At 37.0% G+C, this 23231-nt stretch overlaps 1 protein-coding gene across 2 annotated transcripts in view; it reads right to left on the bottom strand.

The window, feature by feature from the left end:
* Positions 1-8556, bottom strand: part of LOC309659928 (uncharacterized protein NECTIN3-AS1-like) — a 55245-nt gene extending 46689 nt beyond the window's left edge. The window contains exon 1 of one of the 2 annotated variants that reach the window (XM_082460227.1): positions 7396-8556. The gene's annotated coding sequence lies outside the window, so the exon portion shown is untranslated. The remainder of the gene's footprint in view (positions 1-7395) is intronic. The other variant, XM_082460226.1, reaches the window with a different exon arrangement.
* Positions 8557-23231: the final 14675 nt, after the last annotated feature.

Genomic DNA, 23231 nt, shown 5'->3' with positions numbered 1-23231 from the left:
AGATAGAAAGATGAGACAAATAGATATCCATATCTATAGCTGCATCTATACAGAGATATAAAATTTTTCAAACAACTAGATAGACACCCTGTTTAAAAAGTTATAATAAATAAATCTGTATCCATATTTATCTGTCTATACAAACATTTTTAAAGAGTTTCTGACAACTTGTCAGTTTACCTGCAGTTGCCATACTATATGAGATTTTCACCAAATTTGAAAGGTATGATTGGGATGATCTGACTTAAAATACAGACTCTGTGTCAAATGCAAAGTTCAATCTGGGAGACTTTCTAAGGTAGCCAAAATTGAGGATATATTTTCACCTCATTTGAAGTATACATTTGGGATGGCCTGACTTAAGACTCGGGTTATACAGGATATACAAATTTCACTTTGTGAACCCCAAAGAACCTATCTGTCATCTTCCAGAACAGGTGAATTGAAAAAATGTATTAGTTTGCTAGGGCTCCTGTAACTTATTAGTACAATCTGAGTGGCCTGAAACAACAGAAATTCATTCTCTCACAGGCTTGGAGACTAGTGAAATCAGGGTGTTGGCAGGGCCACGTTCCCTGTAAACACACTAGGGAGGAATCCTTCCTTGCCTCTTCTAGCATTTGGTGGTTGCTGGCAATCCTTTGCATTCCTTAGTTTGTGGCAGCATAACTCCAGTCTCTGCCTCAGCTTTCACATGGCCTTCTTCCCGTGTCTTCTCCGTGTCTTCAAATCTCTCTCTCCTCATAAAGACACCAGTCACTGGATTTAGGGCCCACCCTAATCCAATATCACCTCATTTAACTTGATTACATCTGTAAATGCCTGATTTCCAAATAAGGTACTGAGGTTAGAACATTAACCTTTCTTTTGGAGGGACAAAATTCAACAAACAACAGGAACCATTAACCAACATGGGTGGAGAACTCTGCTATGGCAGACGCTAAATACCCATCTGGAGAGACAGGACCCAGACTGTAAGATGCTATGAACACAGAAAACAAACAGAGCTGCAACTAGGACCCTAAAAAGAATTTTTAAAAATTTATTATCCAAACTAAAATACATTTGATAGTGAAAGTGGGTGCGATGAATGATTATGCCAAGACAACAGATATAAACCAGCACTATCCTGAACAAACTGTAATATATATTTGCCTTAGTCCTAAAGAAAAATCACAATACCAGACTCTTGAATCACAAGTATCATTTTGCATTTGAGTTGCTTCTCAAATGGGCAACTCCATATACTTAAGGTGCTCTAGGGTGGGGCACACAGGGATTTGTGTATTTAATGATGGATGATAATTTCTTTAGTGAAATAAACAATTGAAAGAAATTGTTTATAAGTGTTGAGGTGTTTTAGTTTATCTAACAATCTGTAACTCTTTTTGCTGTGAACTTTTTCATGCACTTATAAATAGACTTAGCTAAATTTAAGCCTGACTCTCATCTTCAATTTATGTTGGTTAGCAGCTCCCAAAGAACTTTCTCTATGTTGTCTTCCCGCAGTGTATTTGATCACAGTTGGCAGGAATGTTACTGGTTATCTTCCCTGAAGCTTGTTTCTCATACCACCAAAATTAAACCCATCGTCTAAATCCTTATGAATAGAGTAAGGGACTGTACAATAATTGCTTAGCTATCCGAAGTCACTGAAATTCAAATGCAATAACAGAGTGAGAAATTTGGGGTTTGTTTTGATCTTTCCAGAAAAAAAATGTGGGAAAAAAAAAACCTCAACCAGCTGATAGTTTATCATAAAAAGTAGGTCAGCTCACAGAATGAAAGGATGACTGTTTAATTAACTAGAAGCTTGAAACCCCAAAGTGGGTAAACCACTGTGTTTGTCTTTTTAGAGATTAGCCTTTTCAACATCTTATATATCTGCCTGAGTCCTAGATAATAATAATCAATTACATAGTTTGGAACCCCTAGATTACCTACCCATAATGTTAGATATTAGGGTAACTATATGGAAACAAAACACCACAAGTCTACAGACCAGTGACCCCCAACTAAAATTAAGAGCATCTTAAAGCAGGATGTGACTCAGTGTGGACTGGAATCATAAAGAAATTCTCAGAGTGAGTGTTATAAGTGCTGTTCCTTGAAGGTGAGAAGATAGAAGAGAATATACCAAGCGGAAAAGAGAATGTGCAAAGTCACAAGCAGAGGCGAGAGGAAGGAACGAACATTTACTGAGTAACTGCTATGTGCTGGTCAGAGTACTTCATACCTCACTTATATTATCTAATGTGACCCTCACAGCAAGCCTGGGAGGTAAGTAGAAGTGACAAATAAATCACTATAAGTGACACAGCTAGAAGGCAGCAGAGAGAATATCTGAGCAAATATTCTCGGATTCCAGAACCTAGCCTTTTGTGCCAGGCTCCCCCAAGGCACCTATTCTACATAGTAAGGAGACTGGCCTCGCAGGAGGCAAGGCCTTAACGCCGGACAGGAGCAGGATCTCCCGAGCAAGGGCAGCCTCAGCTCTCTGGAGTCCCTCTGCAGGAAATAGTCACCGCACTGAGGTGAAGTTTCCTAATTTGGAAACTGGCACACAATCTTCATTTTCTCCTCTACAGCTATTTAAAGGAATTACTCTAAGACTTCGTTTATTACAAGGAAATGTGTGGGGGAAGAAATGACTTTGCACAGCTGCCTGTGGGAGTAATTTTTAGCAGCTTGAATTTACATTAAAATAAGCTACCATGTAAGTGTAAATGTGATAAGTCAGTATACTGCCATTTTGTACATTTCAGGGCCTTTCTTTACTTTTTTGACATGAGCTACCAGATTTTTTTTCCCCTTTCACCTACAGAGGACCTCGCAGGAAAAAATAATTATTTAACTATTCGAGAAGTTGTTCAGCTTGGCTAACCACTCAGGGGTCAAAGTTTCAAAAGTATTCAAATAATAATTACATGGATAGTCTACATAGGAATGACTGTCAGAAGGCAGAAAAGCCTCCTGGATAAAGAACAGCCTTGGACTAATATAACTTTTGATGTGTATTTTCTCATTAGTGGATAAGAATCTAGGGGTTTCTTAGTTCACAATGATAAAAGGAGCTATTGATGCCATCTCTTTACCTCTACACACGGGACCTTGTTTCCATCAGTTAATTAGTATTGATAAAGCCATGTGAAATCCTAAGATAAAAAGTCTATATATTATACACAGGAGACATTGGTGAATGTGTCATCAGGAGCATTATTTGAGTTTTCTTAAAATGAAATATGAGTTCTGCTAAAGGTGCTTCATATTCCTTAGGATGAGGGTTTTAGCAAGGTTAAGTTTCATACTCCTTAAACTCAAGGTTTTAAGCCAGGTAAACCCAAGTAGCTAAAAACATGTAAAGATGTTTTTCTCCCTTGGTTAAAGTGGGCAGAGGTGCAATGTAGTAACTCATAGAAAGGTTAAGAGCAAAACAACTTTCCTTCCTCTGCAATTTGCTCGAGAAAACTGTCTAGGAAAAGAAAAAAAGGGGAAGTGGGAAAAAGGTAAATGCTTTTGCCAGGTCGTTGACAGAGAAAAATAAGAGCCCCCGCAATCTAGACCACTGGTTCATTGGAAGATTTTTACTATGTACCAGACTCTGTGCCAGGCGTTCAAGGTACAATCTGAACATGACAGACACAGAGCTTGCAATCTCGTCAGGACAGCACAAAAGTAAACCAATAAGGACAGAATACGGTAAGTGATGAGGAGATTTTTCAGACTTGGAATATCTAGGAAGATCCCTTGGAAACAGCATTGTCTAAGCTAAGACATGATATATGAGGATGAGTTATCCAGATGAAAATTTGGGGTGAACTGGGATGGGAGTTGGAGTGGGGGAAGGGTTTATATTAGGGATGCTCCAAGCACGGGAAACTGTGCGTTCAAGGACCTATGGTATATTCATACTGTATTCAAGAAACTAAAAAAAAAAAGTTCAGGATGCCTGTGGCACAGAGGGCTCCTTAGGTAGGGCCTGCTTTACACAACTACATTGAATGACATAGCCATGAGCCTTACCCTCAAAGACATTAAATCCACTTGGACAGACAAAACTAAACTGTGAATCAGTCAAGGACCAACTACATAGAAAAGAAGTATTCTAAGAAGAGCAAATCAGTGGTGGGGGAAACGATACCTTACTTCTCTGCCTCCTCTTTTCAGTATCCCTTGTGCACATCAAAGTTTTGTGAAAATGAAGAGGAGGATATTCATAATGGCTCCTTGGAAGAGGTTTGCCATTTGTCTGAGTATAAGCATGCTCTTTGGTTCTCTTGCAAGAGGAAGAGGTAAATCAAAAGTGCACAAGGAAATACAAGTGAGTGTCAGTATTTGACTGAGGGTAGGAACATGTGGTAAAGAAGACACATGGTAAAAGCATCAGGTAACCTAGGAGAGGGCAGGAGTTGGTCAAGAATTTAGTGAGTCAATACATACGGCCCTTTGATCTGAGTGGGAGTTCAGTAAGTGGACCAGAAAATTACAACAGGAGGTGTATACAGTACAGAGATTATTCTCTAGGGAAATTCTAAGACCTAGTCACAAAACCACTGGGGAAAAAGTGAGCTCCTTTTAGACGTCGAATCCCTTACAACCCTGTGCAAGTTGTAGTCAGAAACTCAGCTGCTTCCATAACCAGGGAAGACGCAAATTAAGATAAGACTGAGGCAGCCACATTAATTTTAACGCACTAGCCACTGCAATGGTCAATCCTCAACAAGGCTTATATATCACTCTCAAAGTGGTCATTTTCCATAAGAAGATTATTAGAGACTTGAGTTAGTTAAGAGGTTGAAGACTTCATGCTCCTTTACTTATCCTCCTTTGGTGGTGTAGACTTACTGCTCTTTTGGTACATATGGGAAGGTCCACCAGCAAGCAGATGGGTAGGGCTTGCTATGCAGGGGTCTTTTTTAGTGTACAGTTTAGATAGTCATGTGTGTGTGTGTGTGTGTGTGCACGCTAGAAGTAAGATAATAGCACAAGGATGAGGAAGGAAAAAAGTGAAGGGACTGGAATAAGACAGATATAAGTATAAATGAGGAGAAAGAATATGCAAGAAAAGGAAAGACAGGGCTACGAAAGTATAATATAGAGAGCAGGGAAATAATTAGTTAGGTAAAGTACACAAGGCTAACATTCATGTACCTTTTTACACATACAAAAAAGTTATATGTATCAGGGCTATATTTATAAGTAGTTTAAAAAAACTGACTGGAAAGATCACATCAGGTTCAGAGAATGGTTCTCTCTGTGAGGGAAGTAGGGAGGAAAATGGAACTGGTTAGGTGGAGGAAAGAAAGTCAACTTTATCTGTGCTTTAAGTTCAAAACAATATGAATGAAAATGGCCCCATTTTTTAATTCCAGGCAGGTACATGTGTATTTGTTATATTCTCTGCAGTTTTATGGTAATGATGGTGTGTGTGATTTTTTAAAACAGAAAAAGAAAAAAGAGAAATATGGACAGGGTTTTGATGACAAAGTATAGAGCAGCGGTCCCCAACCATTTTGGCACCAGGGACCGGTTTCGTGGAAGACAATTTTTCCACTGACAGGGTGGGGGCGGGGAGGGATGGTTCAGGCTGTAATGCAAGCGATGGGAAGCGATGGGGAGAGGCAGATGGAGCTTAGCTCGCTCGCCCACCACTCACCTCCTGCTGTGCAGCCTGGTTCCTAAGGGGTCGAGGACTGAGGACCATCAGCGGTCCGAGGCCCAGGGGTTGGGGACCCCTGATGTAGAGCATTAAGGTACACTGTCTACCAGCTAATTACCAGCCATGTGAGACAGCAAGTATTTAATGTCACAGCATTCTGGGAGTGACTGGAGGGCAGGTGGTTTCCCACTCAGGATAAAGAGAATTATCTTTGGTGTTCCTTCGAGTCTCCGTATGCTTTTCCTAACATCACCTCTAGGAACCACACTGGCTGCTTAGCAGTCGCTCTCTGTGGCTCAGCTTTGTTTACTTTCTGAGGTTGCTGATTAACTGATGTGTTTTCTGTCAACTGAAATTTACAGACACATTACCATGTTTGACAGGCACTGTGAGCTACAGTACAAGAATTTCCTGAGGAGAAAAGTACAGCAAGTTTTACTGGAAGGCTTTTAATTCCCTTCTAGCTAAAGCAGTGTTTCCTACCTCTATTAATACCATTGGTGTGAAATGTTAAAAATCCCTCACTAAAATTCTTGTTCACCAGGGGCCTGCATTTCCAAAAGGTAACTTTTCTTCTAAACCAAGGTAGACTATAATAGATACTTGCAACACAGATTCTTAATAACAGGCTACGTTGACCGAGCAAGAGAAGCGTTTCATATTTTATGAAGGGGGGCAGAAGTTAAAGCTTCCAGTCAACAAGTTACCCAGGCTCTGAATAAGTACAGACCTGGGAAAAGAGAAACTGAGGTGCTTTGAAAGACAAATGAATAGAAGCAAGTGCACAGAAAAAAAGACTGATTTGTGTATTTTATTGTGCAGGAGCTATACTAGCCCGAAGGTGTGGACAGGTTAATGAATTTCCTGAGGTCACACAAGATGAGGTTGGTAGCATATAGAATCAATGGATAACCCTAAATCTGAAGAAGAAAAAAACAATGACATGTAGAATGACTTTTAGAAATCCTTCAGGCACAAAAGGAGCCATGAACATAAAATCCAGATAATCTGAGAAAGTGTCACTGAAGGTTAGAAGAAAGTAGGATTCTGTGATTTAAGAAGTACATAATATTTTTGTCTATGTATTTAATATAAGCCATGTCAGTACTCACTATCAACCCACACTGGCCCCAACTTACCAAAAACGAAACTAGGCAAAAAGTAGCTGAGGGTCACAAAGCACTGCCTATTATAAATGATCGCTTCTAGGCCTGTGGCTTGGCTACCACACCAGCCTGTCTTCTTACCGTTATACTGCCTGCAGCAGCAGCATTTGCAGTTATTTAATTATACTTGAGCAAATTCTGAAGTAGAGACCAAGAAATTACTATATGGATACAATTAAATGAAAAAAACTCTTGAGTGTTTAAGATAAAATCTAGGGCCTGAGCTAGAGTCTGAAAGTACTGAAAGGGTAAGCTGTGGCTTTGTAGTATTTCTGGTTCATGATAGAGATTTCACTAGTAGAACTGAGAGCAAAGGAACAATTGATCATTCACCTGAAAGCAACGGCCAGACAGCACTAACTCTTTGGTGGTTTTGTGCTAAAGAAGAGACCGGTTTGTTTCCTGCTTAACAGGAATTGAAAGCTAAGTTGCCAACCTTCTAACCTTATTATAAATATATGTTATATACATGACCATGTGCATCCATCCATGTGAAATACATACACATGGAGAAATATCACTCCCAAAGATATTTACATAGGTATACATTTATTAAGGAGGTACTAGTACCTTGTTTGAGATGTTAAGAGCCAAGTATTACACAACCCTGGTATAGTTTCTCTCATTACTAGATGAGTTGAAAAAAGAAAAGAAAAAAATAAGCACAGTGAAATTGAAGGAAGAACTGCAGCTCTGGCAGATGCTTCTCTTGTGTGAGCTTTCTTCTAAAGAGGATGAAATGCAGATGCAAATGAAAAGTGAAAGTTTAAATGTGTTTTGTATAAATGTGAGGAGTAAACATGTCGAGCAGCTAAATTAGTTGCATATGTGTTGAGAGAGAAGGGTGATGTCATTTGAAGAGCTAAAATTGGAGGTGAGCAATGACAATGACCGAGAAACAAACTCTCTAGGTGTTAGTGTCAATATAGGAGATGAGAAACAGAACGGAGAGGCTAGAGAGGAAGCAGGGGAACAGTCTGATCAAATTATGTTTGGTCGGGTTTAAGAAGTATGTGCCTGAGAAAGGGAAGGAAAGAGGGAGAAGTTCATACCAACATACTTTAATAAGCAACCAAATAAATATAATTTTAAATTAACTTGCAATGGTGATATTAGTACACTGTTAAAAGGACAGATGCAAGCAGAAGATTAGATGAGGAAGAAGCATGCTATTTGGTAACTAAGAGAGAACTAAATATTTATATCATGACATCGAAGTTACCCAAAGTAGTATCCAGGAAGATGGAGGGTAGGTCATCCAAGTAAGTGAATATTTAGAATAATGAAATCTTAACCCGTTACGTCTGATTACAAACAATGCAATCATTTTGTTGAAAAGCTCACTGAGATATATAGGACTCCTCCCTGCTCAAATAACATACACAGTAGGATTTACCCTTTTCTTGGTAACACAGAAATCTTACCATGAGCATCCTGCTGATGTTCTGGATGTTGCATAGCAATTGAGGACTTCGGATTTCAGAATGGACTCACTGAATTCCTCCCACCTACTAATTTAGGCTAGATGCCAATTTTTAGCATCTCTTCCTCTGTGGCAAGCCTAATGATATGGAGGGCAGCCTCGTCACTAAATGTCCACAGACTGCTGCTCTAGTTATTTAAGCAGTTTCTTCCTTTATCCCTAGGCTGGCTTCCTAGACATCCTTTGCTCACTTTCTGGGTGGAACCTAACATGAAGTAAAGACTGATAGAGGAAAAATTAGTTTTAGTCATTTTTTAGTCATTTTGTGTCATACTGACTCACAAAGGAAAAATGTGGTTCTACTCGGCTAAACAGCACAATGTATGAGATTCATGCATAGGCTGATTCTAATTTCGAGAAATTTTATGCTAAATTTTGAGAGTGAAAATTATATACTGCTTGACAGGTAGAGGGAGAGGGCCTTGCTATTATCATCTTGCCTTCTCTCATCTGATTTTTGCCTTACACTCACCCTTGTGCACACTGTCCACACGCAGCCTTTAGCCAGTTTTTCACATTGACACTTCTGTGCAAGAGCAAAAGCTCCAAAGAAGTCCCACTCTATTATGTGCTCCAAGATAAGATACACACAAAAATTGCATTTTTTGGAAAACATGTCACCACCTTAAACACAAAATCTTCCCCAACTCCTACTTCTGGTCCATGATTTCCTTCTTTCAGAAAGGAGGCAGGAGAGGTTAGATGAAATGAAGTGAGCACTTCCTCCCTTGAGAATCTGCTTGCTCAATATCGTAACCTTGCAACTATACTTAATATTTCCTTTGGATTAAATGTCATAGATATAAGATCCAGCTACACTAAACATGAATGTGTACCTAAGCTTAATACAAATGACCTGGATGCCTCAAGGGGAGTTTTTTTATACTTCCCTCTGAAATTAGAAGGTGTAGATAAATGACCCCTCTTATTTCAGAGGGAAAGAGAGTTCTAGGTTTGTCATTTGGCTTTTTTTATGTTTGTCTCATTATTTAAAAGAATTAATGCACTCCCCATTTGTCTGCTCTGAGAAAAAACACAGATGGCTTCTTGGAATTGTGTAGATCTAAAGTGCTTAAAAGGGAGGGAGGGGATATGGGGATATATGTATACATATAGCTGATTCACTTTGTTATAAAGCAGAAACTAACACAACATTGTAAAGCAATTATACTCCAATAAAGATATAAAAAAAATTTTAAAGTTTAAAAAAGTGAGTCTCATTTTGATTGAATTAACTAGAGATGTTATCTGAAAAGGATTAACTCAATCATATATCAAATACTTAAGACAAACAAGAATAAACTTTTCCTTCCTGTCTTCAAAAAACAAGGGAGGGGCATATATCCTTCACTCAGCAATCAGAAAAGTTTCTTCACTGCTTAGGGGTGGTTGGATGTAATGACAAAGAATCAGAGATAAAAAGTTAGAATGAAAAGTCTTGGGTTTTCCAGTTTAAAAATGGTGGTCTAGAAGACCTTGAACTCACCTCCTACCACAAACACAGTGAATATACACCTACACATAAAGCAGTTCTTCCTGAAGAAGAACTGAGGGCTGATAACAGATTCTGCACAGCAAATAATAGAGGGACCACACAGAGATGGGTAGGAAAGACAGAGACATGGTACCGATGGGAACCCCACACCCAACACAGCAATCTGCATTACGGAGGGATATCACTGAGAAGCCAGGTTGTAGACTCACTCACCCTGGGACACAGTGAAAAAACAGTGATTTTAAAGGGCACCTAGACTATACATTAAGGAAATCCATTTACTAACCCCAGAGCATCTGCCAAAAAAGTGGGGAACTGCTGGAACTCTCTCTGTGGTCAAAGGTTCCAGAGAGCACCATATTTTGCATTCCTCCTCCACCTTGACAGCAAGGTGGAAATATGGCTCACACTCTAGGTGGCCTGCCAAGGCTGCCCCAGTGCACCCCAGGCCCTTCGACCACACCTGCTACAGCAATCCCCTAAAGGTGGCCCTAGCACAGGGCACCACGAGACCCCATGCCTGCATTTTTCCAAAGAAGACATACTAATGGCCAACAGGCACATGTAAAGGTTGTCAACATGACTGATCACCAGGAAAATGCAAGTCAAAGTCACAATGAGATATCACATCACACCTGTCAGAGTGGCTATTATCAAAAAAAAAAAAAAAAAAAAGAAAGAAAGAAATAACAAGTGTTGGCAAGGATATGGACAAAAGGGAACCCTTGTGCATTCTTGGTGGAAATGTAAATTCGTACAACCACTATGGAAAACAGTATGAAGGTTCTTCAGATTAAAAATAGAACTACTATATGATCCAGCAACTCCACGTCTGGATATTTATCTGAAAGAAATGAAAACACCAATTTGAAAAGATATATGTACGCCAGTGTTCATTATAGCATTTTTTACAATAACCAGGATATGGAAGCAACCTAACTGTCCACAGAGAAATGAATGGAAAAAGAAGATGTGGTATATACATACAACAGAATATTACTCATCCATTAAAAAACAATGAAATCTTGCCATTTGTAACAACATGGATGGACCTAGAGGGTAAGTGAAATATGTCAGACAAAGAATGATAAAAAGCATATGATTTACTTATACATGGAATCTAAAAAACAAAACAAATGAACAAAAATAATAAAACAGAAATAGATTCATAGGTACAGAGATCAAACTGGTGGTTGCTAGCAGGTAGGGGAGTGGAGAGATAAGCTAAATAGGCAAAAGGGATTAAGAGGTACAAACTTCCAATTACAAAATAAATAAGTCACAGGGATGTGATGTATGGCATAGGGAATATAGTCAATAATAAAGTAATAACTTTGTATGGTGACAAATGGTAACTAGACATCGTGGTGATCATTTCATAATGCATAAAAATATCAACTCACTATGTTGTACACCTGAAACTAATATAATCTTGTAAGTCAATTTTACTTCAATTAAAAAAAGAATGAAAAGTTTTACTGCCTTAATAACTAGACATGAGAATCTGAAAGTCCCTCCAACCATTGGACAACATATAACAATAAATGGATAACATGAAACTCAAGAAGAAGGCAGCATGATTGAGCAAAAAGAAGGCTAGATAACAAAAAAGCAAGAATGATATACTGACCTAGATTCAAATTGGAGAGATATTACTCATTCCTGAAGAAGCAGCTGGTGGTCAAAGTATAAACTATCCTTATATGATAAGTTTATTTCCCAAATGACTGATAACAAGATGCCTCCATCTTTAAGTTCTCCAATTTTCTGGGGTCACTCTTCCTGTAGTTTATATTTTAAGTAGGTCAAGGCTTCATCCTTCATAATCCTCGGAGGATTTTACATATTTCACAAGAATTCTGAGAACTACTAGAGTCAAATGCTCTCATGGTCACCTCTTATGCTGCTTCATAGCAAAGTCAACAACCTGAAATCAAATATTACACATCTTTGTTTTTAAAGTCCTTCAATCAACCTCTATTCTTCCCTCCCTACCACCATGGAAATCTCTCATTGGAAAACTTTCCTCTCAAAAAGCCCAGCTTCCTAACACATTGCTGCATCAACCAGCATAAGCATCCTTAAATCTCACCTTTCATACTGTCCCTAATTTCTATCTCCCAGGCTACCTGAGTTACCTCTAGATTCTCTCGTATGCAAAGTTATTCAGCACTCAGCTTTGCCTTCTATTTCACAACATTGACTGTACATTGGAATCACCTGAGAAACATATAGCATACCAAAGACCAGGTCCCATACTATACCAAATGAATTACCGTCTCTGTGGGTGAGACCAGAATATCATTACATTTTAAAAGTTCCCCAAGTGATTCTAATGTACAGCCAAAGTTGAAAACTTTTCTAGCCCAGTGCCTCTTGGGCTTTAATGTGCATAGAAACCACTGGCGGACCTTGTTAAAATACAGATTCTGATCAGTAGATGTGAAGTGAAGGCCCAAGATTCTGCATTTCTAATAAGCACCCCGTACTACCCTTTGAGTAGCAAGATTCTAGACCAGTAATTTCCAAACTTGTGGCACACTGAAATCATGCGGGGAGTTTTAAAAACTGATGCCTGGGCCCTCACCCCAGCCATCAGAATTTTTAGTTTTCTAGGTGTTTCCAAACCCCTGTGTTAGACCATGAGTTCAGGAAGAGTGAGTCTGTCATATCTGTTATCTCTTCCATTTCCAAACCAAAGCCATCTTTCCAATATCAATCTGGCTATTCCCCTTGTATGCAAAAGCTTTTGTAGTTGGCTCTTATTTTAAACAGCATTTTGCCATCCCAGTTAAAGAATGCTGTATGTGTGTCTAGGACAACTATTTATTAACCAGTATTAGTTACTCTCCACTAGGAATTTATACACAAAGACCCAATACAATAACACCTTTGAGTATACCTTTACCTAAATAGACATTTCTCCAAAGAAGACATACAGATGGACAACAGGCACATAAAAAGATGCTCAACGTCACTAACTACTAGAGAAATGCAAATCAAAACTACACTGAGGTATCACCTTATACCGGTCAGAATGGCCATCATGAGAAAGTCCACAAATAATAAATGCTGGAGAGGGTGTGGAGAAAAGGGAACCCTCCTGCGATGTCTGTGGGAATGTAAATTGGTGCAGCCTCTATGGAGAACAGTATGGAAGTTCCTTAAAAAATTAAAAATAGAGTTACCATACGATCCAACAATCCCAATCCTGGGCATATAAATTCAAAAACTCTAATTTGAAAAGATACATACACCCCAAAGTTCATAGCAGCACTATTACAATAGCCAGGACATAGGAGCAACATAAATATCCATTGTTAGATAAATGGATAAAGAAGACGTGTTATATATATATATACAGTGAAATATTACTCACCCATAAAAAAGAATTAAATAATGCCATTTGCAGCAACATGGATGGACCTAGAGATTATTGTACTAAGTGAAATAAGTCAGAGAACGAAAATATCATGTGGTATCACTTATATGTGGAATCTAAAAAATGATACAAATGAACTTACAAAACAGAAATGGACTCAGATATAGAAAACAAATTTATGGTCACCAAAGGGGAAAGGGGAGGGAGGGATAAATTAGTAGGAATTTGGGATTAACAGATACACACTACTATATATAAACTAGATAAACAACAAGGACCTACTGTATGGCATAGGGAACTATATTACAAGAATATCTTGTAATAACCTATAATGGAAAAGAATCTGGAAAAGAATATATATATACACACATATATATATAAAGCTGAATCACTGTGCTATAGTTTCCCTGAAACTAACACAACATTTTAAATCAACTATACTTCAATAAAAAATTGTTTGTTTGGGGGAAGAAAAAAAAAGTATTATCTTTAGCAGGTATTTCTAAATCCAGGTGGACTTTATCAGCCATCAGATCTCAATAATAAGACCAACTGGACATTGCTCCATAATTGGTATCACGATATGGGCTCTTGTAAAATTGGTACTTAAGTACCAAGAGTGCCAAAGTCTTACGCTGGGGGGTAGTTAATGGGTTATTCACTTCATGGAAGCCCATCCGGATGTCAAGAGAATCACTGGTGAGTTTATATGGGGAGTCAGAGTCAGTGGTTGACTACACCACTAGCTTTATAGGCAGACACTCCTATGTTTAAACTCTCTCTTCAATTTTTGAGCTCATTTTTTCCCACCTATAAGAACTGGAATAATTCTAATTCTGCCTGCATTACGCACACATACACAAACACCACATATATATGGAGAGAGAGAGAGAATTTAAAGAGAAATATGTATATATTAAATCATTGCCTGTCCATAACCCTTTGCTCAATAAAAATTAGCATCTTTCCTTTGTATATTACACTCCAACCAGTTTGCAATTATAATTGGCAAGTAAGATTTTTTTCAAATGTCAGTACTTTCGTAGCTTGATTTTATATCATTCTATTCCTAATTCTACTAACACTATAAAGCAGAGCAGTATACTAGATGTTGTACAGAGGTGTGAAGGAAGTAGATATGTTTTAGGTATTTGAAAAGCATATAACTTACTGTCTTACAGGATAAACATAAATATATGAATATATAAAAACATATACTTACACACACAGCTAGTTTCAGCTGTGCAAAGAACCAGACATGAGGTCTGTACTGTTGCTGAGAGACCAGGCCCTGGGGACATCTATCTGTGAAAGCTGCATAAAAATGATGAGTCTGTATAGAATTTTTAAGTAACAAAGGAAGGGCCTTGGTGTGACAGAAAAGCGAGAGAGAGAGCAGGTAGAACAAAGAAGACCACTATTTAAACAGTGTCATTGTCAGTGTTCAGTGGCAATACAATCCCATCAAGAAAACTACAGATCAGGATTTAAGGACCTACATTTTTAAATAACTGAATACAAAATGAATTAGATTTTTAAAGCTTAAGGTTCAAAGGTACTATGGGATTCTCCTTTCTCTTCTCTGACAATTCTGTAGTGTTTTATACAAAAGAGACACAGTTCAAGGGATTTAAAGGGTATCCTATTACCTTGAAGATCAGTCTGATCTGCAATTGCCTTGCTGTTGTGAGTTCTTTCTCCAGAAACTGGAGACCTTTGAATAGTTTTCACCTCAGAGTACTTTTAAGTCTTTTTCCAAAAGTGAAATGTGTGTTTGTCATGTGTATTTGGCAGGAAGGACAGGAAAGCAGATAAAGCTTTTATTGTACTTGATACTCTGACAATTTGAGTTTCATTCACATATAATGAGATGGCTAAATTTTGCAATAAATAATAGTTGCTCCATCCTCTGATCCAACCAGGCTCCATGCGTGTATAATCAGATGATGTAAATGAACAGACCAAAAAGTCAGCAGTCTCACCATGTATTATCAATGTTAAATTGGTCAAATACCCTTTAAGACTATCAGTAAACGGATGCCATGATATGAGAGAACTGAGATGGCCAGCAGGTTTTCCAGCACTGTTCAGCACTATTCTGAACTCAGTTGTCTTTTTACCATTGTTCTTTTTTTTTTTTTCTGCTTTTTTTAAAATCACCTATCAAGGATACTTGAAAACAAGGATTATTGCAAAATCCAACTCTTTTACTACATTGTTGCTACTCTAAAGGGGTCAAGAATCACTATTCCAACCTCTTAGACACAGAGCCTTAAATAGAAGTATCTTCTCTACCAGAAGAGGAACAAGAATTTTCAGTTTGGGAGCACTCCAACAGCCAAGTGCTATAAATAGAACAACAGTATAGATTGGCTGTCCTGCTTGAGTCCTTATGCCTTCAATACCTGCTTCAATTCTATACTCAAGGTGCGGTGGTTCAATTTTTAAGTTCCATATATTCTCACACTGAGTATGCAACAATAAAATGCTGGAAAATCTACAATACTTGAAGCCATCATTTGGCTGAGGTTGCAGGGCAACAAACTAATCTGAAACCTGAAAAAAAATGCACTCCAAGGATAAATGGAAAGCAAGAACTTGATGACCTGGGGTAGATGCTCCTGGACACATGTAATAAGAATTCATCTAAAATATTTAAAGAATTGTTACAGGCTGAGTGTTGGCTAGTCGGAGAATATAGAACCCCTATGGGCTGCAAACATAAGGGGTAATTGCCCCCACTTGCAGACCCACTCTGCAGAGACCTTGCAGAACTTTCACAAAAACACTGTGAGAGTATTAAGTAAGCTTCCCTTGAGATGCAGTCCTGGTGAGGGAACAGTCTGTTGGAAAAGCACACCCCTACTTGGATCCTTTTCTCCAACCTCTCCTAGGATCAAAGGCCTTCAACGGTTGAAGAAGGGAAACAAGCCCTGTCTCCCTTCCCCTAAGGCACTGTTGAAACCCACTGTAGCTAAGGGACTGGAATAGAAAAACAACTCTCTACCTTTAAAGGAGGAGCAAGAACAATGCTGGCCCAGACCACAGAAGCTCTTCTCCAGCTAGGTGAGCAACATTATCATGAGGTCTCACTCCTATGACGCAGTACACAGTACCTGCCTAAAACTAAATCTTAATCAAAACAACAGAGAATATGCCACCACAACCACACACACACACCCCCCAACATGCAACTAGAGGTGAGTAGCAAGGAACACCAGTATGCTTTTGGGAAACAAGCAAGATCATGGAGGGAGACCCTCTCAAAGGGAACATCTAAAGCAGAGGGTAGAGCAGCCATCAGAAAAACCTGACAAACCAGCCTCCACTGTGGGTAGAAGGTAATGCTAAAAGATTCAAAGTTTGTGTTGCACAGAAGGTAACCATAGCAACAACAAAATACAAATGAAGCTCAACTCCTGACTTCACTGACCCAACCTCTCTCTATACTAAAGGCCTAGCAGAAGAAAGGTGTTACATCATCCTCAAGCATAAAAATTATTTATCTCAGTCTTTGCTATCCTATACAAGATATCCAAATGCCAATAAAATATTAGAAGGCATCAAACAAAGTAAATAAAAAACAATGCATTGTCAAGAAACAAAGCGACAGATATACCCAATCTCAGATATGATATAAATGTTGAAACAACAGACTAGGAATTAAAAATAACTGTGATTAATATATAAAAGGCTCTAGTGGAAAAGGCAGACAACATGCAGTCGGCTGGTAATTTCAGTGCAGAAACTGAAACCATAACAAAAAAAATCAAATGGAAATGCTAGAAATAAAAATATAATAACATGGATGAAGAATGCCGTCAATGGGCTCAATAACAGACCTGACTCTGCAGAGAAAAGAATAAGTGAAATTTAAGATAAGTCAAAAAAATTAATAAAATGAAGCACAAAAAAAAAGGAAAATGGCTGGACAAACAATGAACAGAGTATCCAAGAGCCTTGGGGCACTATTAGTCTAACATATGTGTAACCAAAATGCCAGAAGAAGAGAGAGAGGACAGGGCAGGAAAAAAAAAAAAAAAAAAAAAAAACCTTAAAGAAACAATGACTGAGCAGTTTCCCAAATTAATGACAGACTCAAACTATAGATCCAAGAAGCTCAGAGATCACCAAGCAGGATAAATGCAAAAACACAAAAGAAAACAACTACATGTATCATATTAAAACTGTTGAAAAAGAAAAAGAAAAAATCTTGAACACAACCAGAGGGAGGAAAAGATATATACAGAAGAACAGAGTTAAGAATTACAGCAAACTTCTCATCAGAAACAATACAGGGAAGAAAAAGGTTGACTGGCATCATAAAGGTGCTGAAAAAATCCCTGTTAACCCACAATTCTATACCCAGTGAAATTTCTATCAAAATAAAGGAGAAATAAAACTTTCCTCAGATAAATAAACTAAGAGAGAATTAATGGCCAGCAGACCTGCACTATACCAAATGTTAAGAAAGTTCTTCAGGCAGAAGGAATATGATACCAGTCATAAACTTGGATGTACAGAAATAAATGAAGAGCACTAGAATTTGAATAACAAATGAAAATACGAAATTTATTTGTTTCTTATTTTTAATTGCTCTAAATGATAATTGACTGCCTAAAGCAAAAATAGTAGCAATCTATTGTATGCTTATAGCATATGTAAAAATAAAATGTATGACAATAGCACAGTGAGAAAGAGAAATAGGGGGTAAACTGTTGTAAGGTCCTTACACTACATGGAAAGTGCTGTAATAGAGACTCTGACTATTTAAAAATAAACATTATAACTGCTAGGGCAACCATTAAACAATCTTTAAGAAAAATACAAAACAATAAGCGAATAGTGATTTTTAAATGGGCTTATAAAAATAGTCTAAAATAAGGCAGAAAAGGGGTAAAAAAATAAATGGAAAGTAATAAATAGAAAACAACTGGCAAGATGATAGATTTTAGTCTAACCTTATAAATAATTTCATTAAATGTAAAGGGTTCAAACACATCCATTTAAAAGACAAATTGTCAAATTAAGATAAAAGAGCAAAACACAAATATATGCTGTCTAAAAGATACCCACTTTAAATATAAAGCCATAGATGGATTAAAAGGAAATGGGAAAAAAAAAGATATATCATGCAAATGCTAAAGATAGAAATCTGGAGTATCTATATTAATACCAGATAAAGTAGACATGAGAACAAAGAATATTGTTAGGGATGAGGAGAAACGTTAAATAACAATAAAGGTGTTAATTCTCCAAGAAGACAAATAATAATCCAAAATGTTTATGGACTTAACAACACAGCTTAAAATACATAAGGCAAAAATTAATACAAATAAAAGGAGAAATAAACGAATTCACAATTACAGTTGGAGATTTATGTCTCTCTCATCAATTGAAAAAATAATTAGGCAAAAAATCAATACAGATATATAATAAAAGACCTATCAACCTTATTTAACTTCATTTATATTTATACAATACACTCCTAAACAACAGCGGAATACACACGATTTTCAAGAGCACATGAAACATTCAACAAGATAAGCCATCTTCTGAGTAATTTAACAAATACAAAAGAATTGAAATTACACAGATTAGATCTTCAAACCTCACATATAATCAAAGAATCGCAATTAAAAATAAAGATAACATTTTCTACCTACTCACTTGGAAATGATTTTTTTAATACTAAAATACAATCTTGGAAAAGACTGCTAGAATACACACTGCTAATGGGAGTGTACATTGGTACAGTCAAGAGAATTTATCAGACAATTTATTACAAACCTTAAATTTTGCAAAATTTGACTTAGAAATTCACCTTGTAAATACTAATACTAAATAAATCATAAGAAACCTGCACAAAAATATGTATAAGAATTGTCTTAAAGTATTATTACAATTGTAAAAACTAGAAATAATTTAAATATGTATCAATATATTAACTCATAACAAATAAATATCCCTTCATTGAGTACTATGTACCAAGAACTGCTCTAGGCGCTGAACGGGGAGGAGTAAGACAATCAAGTTCCCTACTTCCATAATCGTAGGGAAAACCAACAATTAAAAAATAAATAAATATATGATATAATTTCCAGTAGCAATAGAAAATTTGTGAATTCACCCAGTAAATTTGGTACATTTATACAATAGCATGCTATGTAGCCATTAAAATCAAATTGCAGGGGAAAAAAATTGATGTAGGAAGATATTTCCACTATATTGCCATTTGTAACATGCAGTAAGAGACACATATATAAACTGAATTGTACCATGTTTATCACAGAAAAAAGGTGTAGCATGAAAAGAATGATGCAAGAATATACCCTAAAATATTAATAATTATTATTTTTCAACTGTGAATTTTTTACTTTAAATTCTGTTTTCCAAATGTTCCAAACTGTAAATACATTACTTTTGTAATCAGAAAAACACGCTCTTCAGAATAAGATTAGGCCATGAAACAAAGCAAAAATATAAAACAATTGAGGGGAACGTTTTTATGCTAGTAGTTGTTTGTAGTTCTTTGTTTCTAATTTAGGATGGGGGAAATTTAATAAAATGTATAGGTCTAGGAGAAAGTAAATACAAAAAAAGATGGCTAAAAAAATGCAAGAGAGAGTGGTTGTTTAGACAAGGCCCCAAAAAAGATGGAGGTTATGGCATCCTAGGCACAGTCTTGAAGAGGAAAAGAAACACGTATTTTTTGAAATAGGAAAGATCAGAAGATAAATAAAACTTCAAAGACAGTTTAGATGGTGCATAAAAGCACAAAGATAGTTTAGAAGGAAATAAAGTTGGGAAATTTCATAATAAATATGTACAGTTTCCGTCATTAAGAGTTAACCAATTGTGTCAGCTCACACTTAAACAATCAGGGATGAGTATACAAGCGTGGCAGAACAAAAAAAGATTTGCATGGCTAAATGAGATCAATGTGAAAAGGAGTCAATTTAAATGAATAAAGGATTACTGAAGAACTATGAGGCACCAACTACATTCAGAGAAACCAAGTAATAGTGAGACCAACCAATATGGCCATGTGAATTTCTCCAGACTCCCCTTGTACTATGGAAACAGGAGCAGAATTGAGATTAAAAATGAACCGGTTGTCTACACTAATCCTTGCAAAACATTTTAAATTCATAGGTGAGTTATACCATAGGAAAGGAAATAAGGTTCTTAAGTGTTTTTTATTTTGCAACAGCATAGAAATAAACTGTTTCCTAGGTGGGACTCTTCTTTTTTTCCATCTTGCCTTTAAAAAGAAAACCTTTTCTTATGTTTCTGAATGAAGCTCATCACTGATAAAAGGAGGTGTGTCACATATCTGAGATATATTTGAATTCACATGGGTTGATTAACTCTAGGTGGAATCAGTAGAAGCCAGTGGTTTCACGTATTCATCTCTTAACTCCAAAACTTTCCCTTATCTATGGTAAGGAAAACAAGGCAGAAAAAAATATATTTCTGGGACTTCCGTAGTGGTGCAGCAGTTAAGAATCCATCTTGCAATACAGGGGATGCTGGTTCGATCCCTGGTCAGGAAACTAAGATCCCACATGCCATGGGACAACTAAGCCCACATGCCACAACTACTGAGGCTGAGCACCACAGTTAGAGAGTCTGCATGCCGCAACTACAGAGCCCACGTGCTCTGGAGCCTGTGCGCCACAACTACAGAGCTCGCGCACTCTGGAGCCCATGAGCCACAACTACAGAGCCCATGTGCCGCAACTACTGAGCCCATGTGCCCTGGAGCCCATGCACCACAACTAGAGAGAAGACTACACGTCACAACTAGAGAGAAGCCCACGCACCACAACGAAGAGCACATGTGCCACAACGGAAGATCCCACGTGCCACAACTAAGACCCGATGCATCCAAAAAAATAAATAAATATTTTAAAAATATTTATATATTTCCTTCATATTACCTCAAAATATCTTTGATTAGCATAAAAGCAGCTATATCAAATGTCAATGTGCTACTTTGATTCTTCTTGCTTCTACAAACACCATATTTAATCATGATCATAATTGTCATCATGGCTCTACTAAACCCAGATGTATCTTTCTGTTTGGAATCTTCCACTATTTCCCTGTCTTACAAGTTCAAATTTCTTAGCTGCTATCATCTTTCTTACCTAAAGTTACCTTATGTATTCTTTGGGCCCTAGAAGAAAGCCAAGACTGTGATTTGCTTACCATGGCACAAAAGTTGGCACATGGAAAAAGCTTAAAAAACACACCATAAACAAAAATTTTAAACACCAAAGAAAATCATATGCAGATTGATCTTCTCTTGTTTGTGTCCAAGGCTTGTATATGTTTAGCCGATAAATCTTTTCTTGGGCTCCTTCCTGGCTCTGTGAAAAAGTGGTGGTTGAAAAGTACAGCTAAGAGAAGCACCACTAGACTGGAAGAGTAAGGACCTCTGAAAATCTACTCCTCCATAAAAGTTCCTCTAAAAAAAGAACAAGAATACTGGCAAAAATTGTAAATATGAACTTTTTTATAACTCTGGAAAGTAACAAAAGGCTTTCAACAATCTGAGGAGTGTTCCATCAAGAAAAATGGCTGAATCTCAACAAAAACAAACTTCATGACATTTTAACTTGTGCTATTCCCATGTTTCTCTCCCAGCTGCCTGATAGGTTTATAAACCAGTAGTCTTAGAACCATGGTAGTTATATAAAACCAGCAGCCTAGCAGCCAGTTGGAGGAAACAAAATGGGTTTGGAGCTCCCCCAAAAGTCCCATCCCAGAGAGCTGTCAGTATTAGATTTATTTGGCAGCTCCCTAAGAAAGTCCCATTCACAGAGCTTGTCTTTATTTCATTTAATTGAAAATTTCCTCAGTGAGGAAAGCCTTATACCCTGGATATTTGTCAAAAATAAAATATTCTAAGAAAGTAGTATGAAAATCTTCTGTCAACAAATTAGACAACTTAGATGAAATGGACAAATTCCTAAAAAGATACAACCTACAAAAAACTGATTCAAAGAGAAACAGAAAATCTGAGTAGAACTGTAACAAGCAAAGACATTGAAATAGTAATTATAAAACTTCCCGCAAAGAAAAGCCCGACCCAGATAGATAGCTTCAGTGATAAATTCTACTTGAGAATTAGAGAAAAATTGATACCAATTCTTCACAGATCTTCCAAGAAATATGAGAATACTTCCCAACTTGTTTTATGATGCCAAAACTAGATTAAGATGCCACAATAAAAGAAAATGACAGACCATTATTGTTAATGAATACAGATGCAAAAAGCTTCAACAATATACTAGCAAATGAATCCAGCAATACGTAAAAAAAAGAGATTACATACCATGGCCAAGTAGGAGTTATTCTAGGAATGCAAGGTTGGTTCAACAGCCCAAAATCAGTGTAAAACACCAGATTAATTAATAGAATGAAGATTAAAACCACATGGAGGTCTCAATAGACACAGAAAAAGGATTTGAAAAAACCCAACCACTTTCATAATTTAAAAAAAAAAAAAACACTTAAACTAGGAATACATGAAACTTCCTTACCTTTATATAGGACATTTACAGAAAACCCATAGCTGACATACTTAACAGTAGAAGACTGTTTGCTTTCCCCCTAAAAACAAGAAACAATACAAGGATATCACCACTTCTATTCAACATCGTACTGGAAGTTTTATCCAGGAAAAATAGAAAAGAAAAAAAGGGGGGGGGGCTCCCAGATTTGAAAGGAAGCAATAAAGCCATCTCTATTTGTAGATCATGCAATCTTGTATATAGAAAATCATAAAAATCCACCAAAAAAATACAGCTAATAAACAAGTTCAGCGAAGTTATAGAATACACAATCGATAAAATACGAACTGGAATTCTATACACAGCAATGAACAGTTCAAAAATGAAATTGAGAAAAAAATTCCATTGACAATAGCATCACAAAAAATAATAGTAATTAGGAATACATTTAGCAAAAGAAATTAAATACATGTACTCTGAAAACTATAAAACGTTATTAAAAGAAATTAAAGAAAACCTACATAA

Source organism: Balaenoptera physalus (genome assembly GCF_965194825.1).
Source record: "Balaenoptera physalus genome assembly, chromosome: 4".
NCBI classification, from domain to species: Eukaryota; Metazoa; Chordata; class Mammalia; order Artiodactyla; family Balaenopteridae; genus Balaenoptera; species Balaenoptera physalus.
This window is presented reverse-complemented; position numbering and strand designations above follow the sequence as displayed.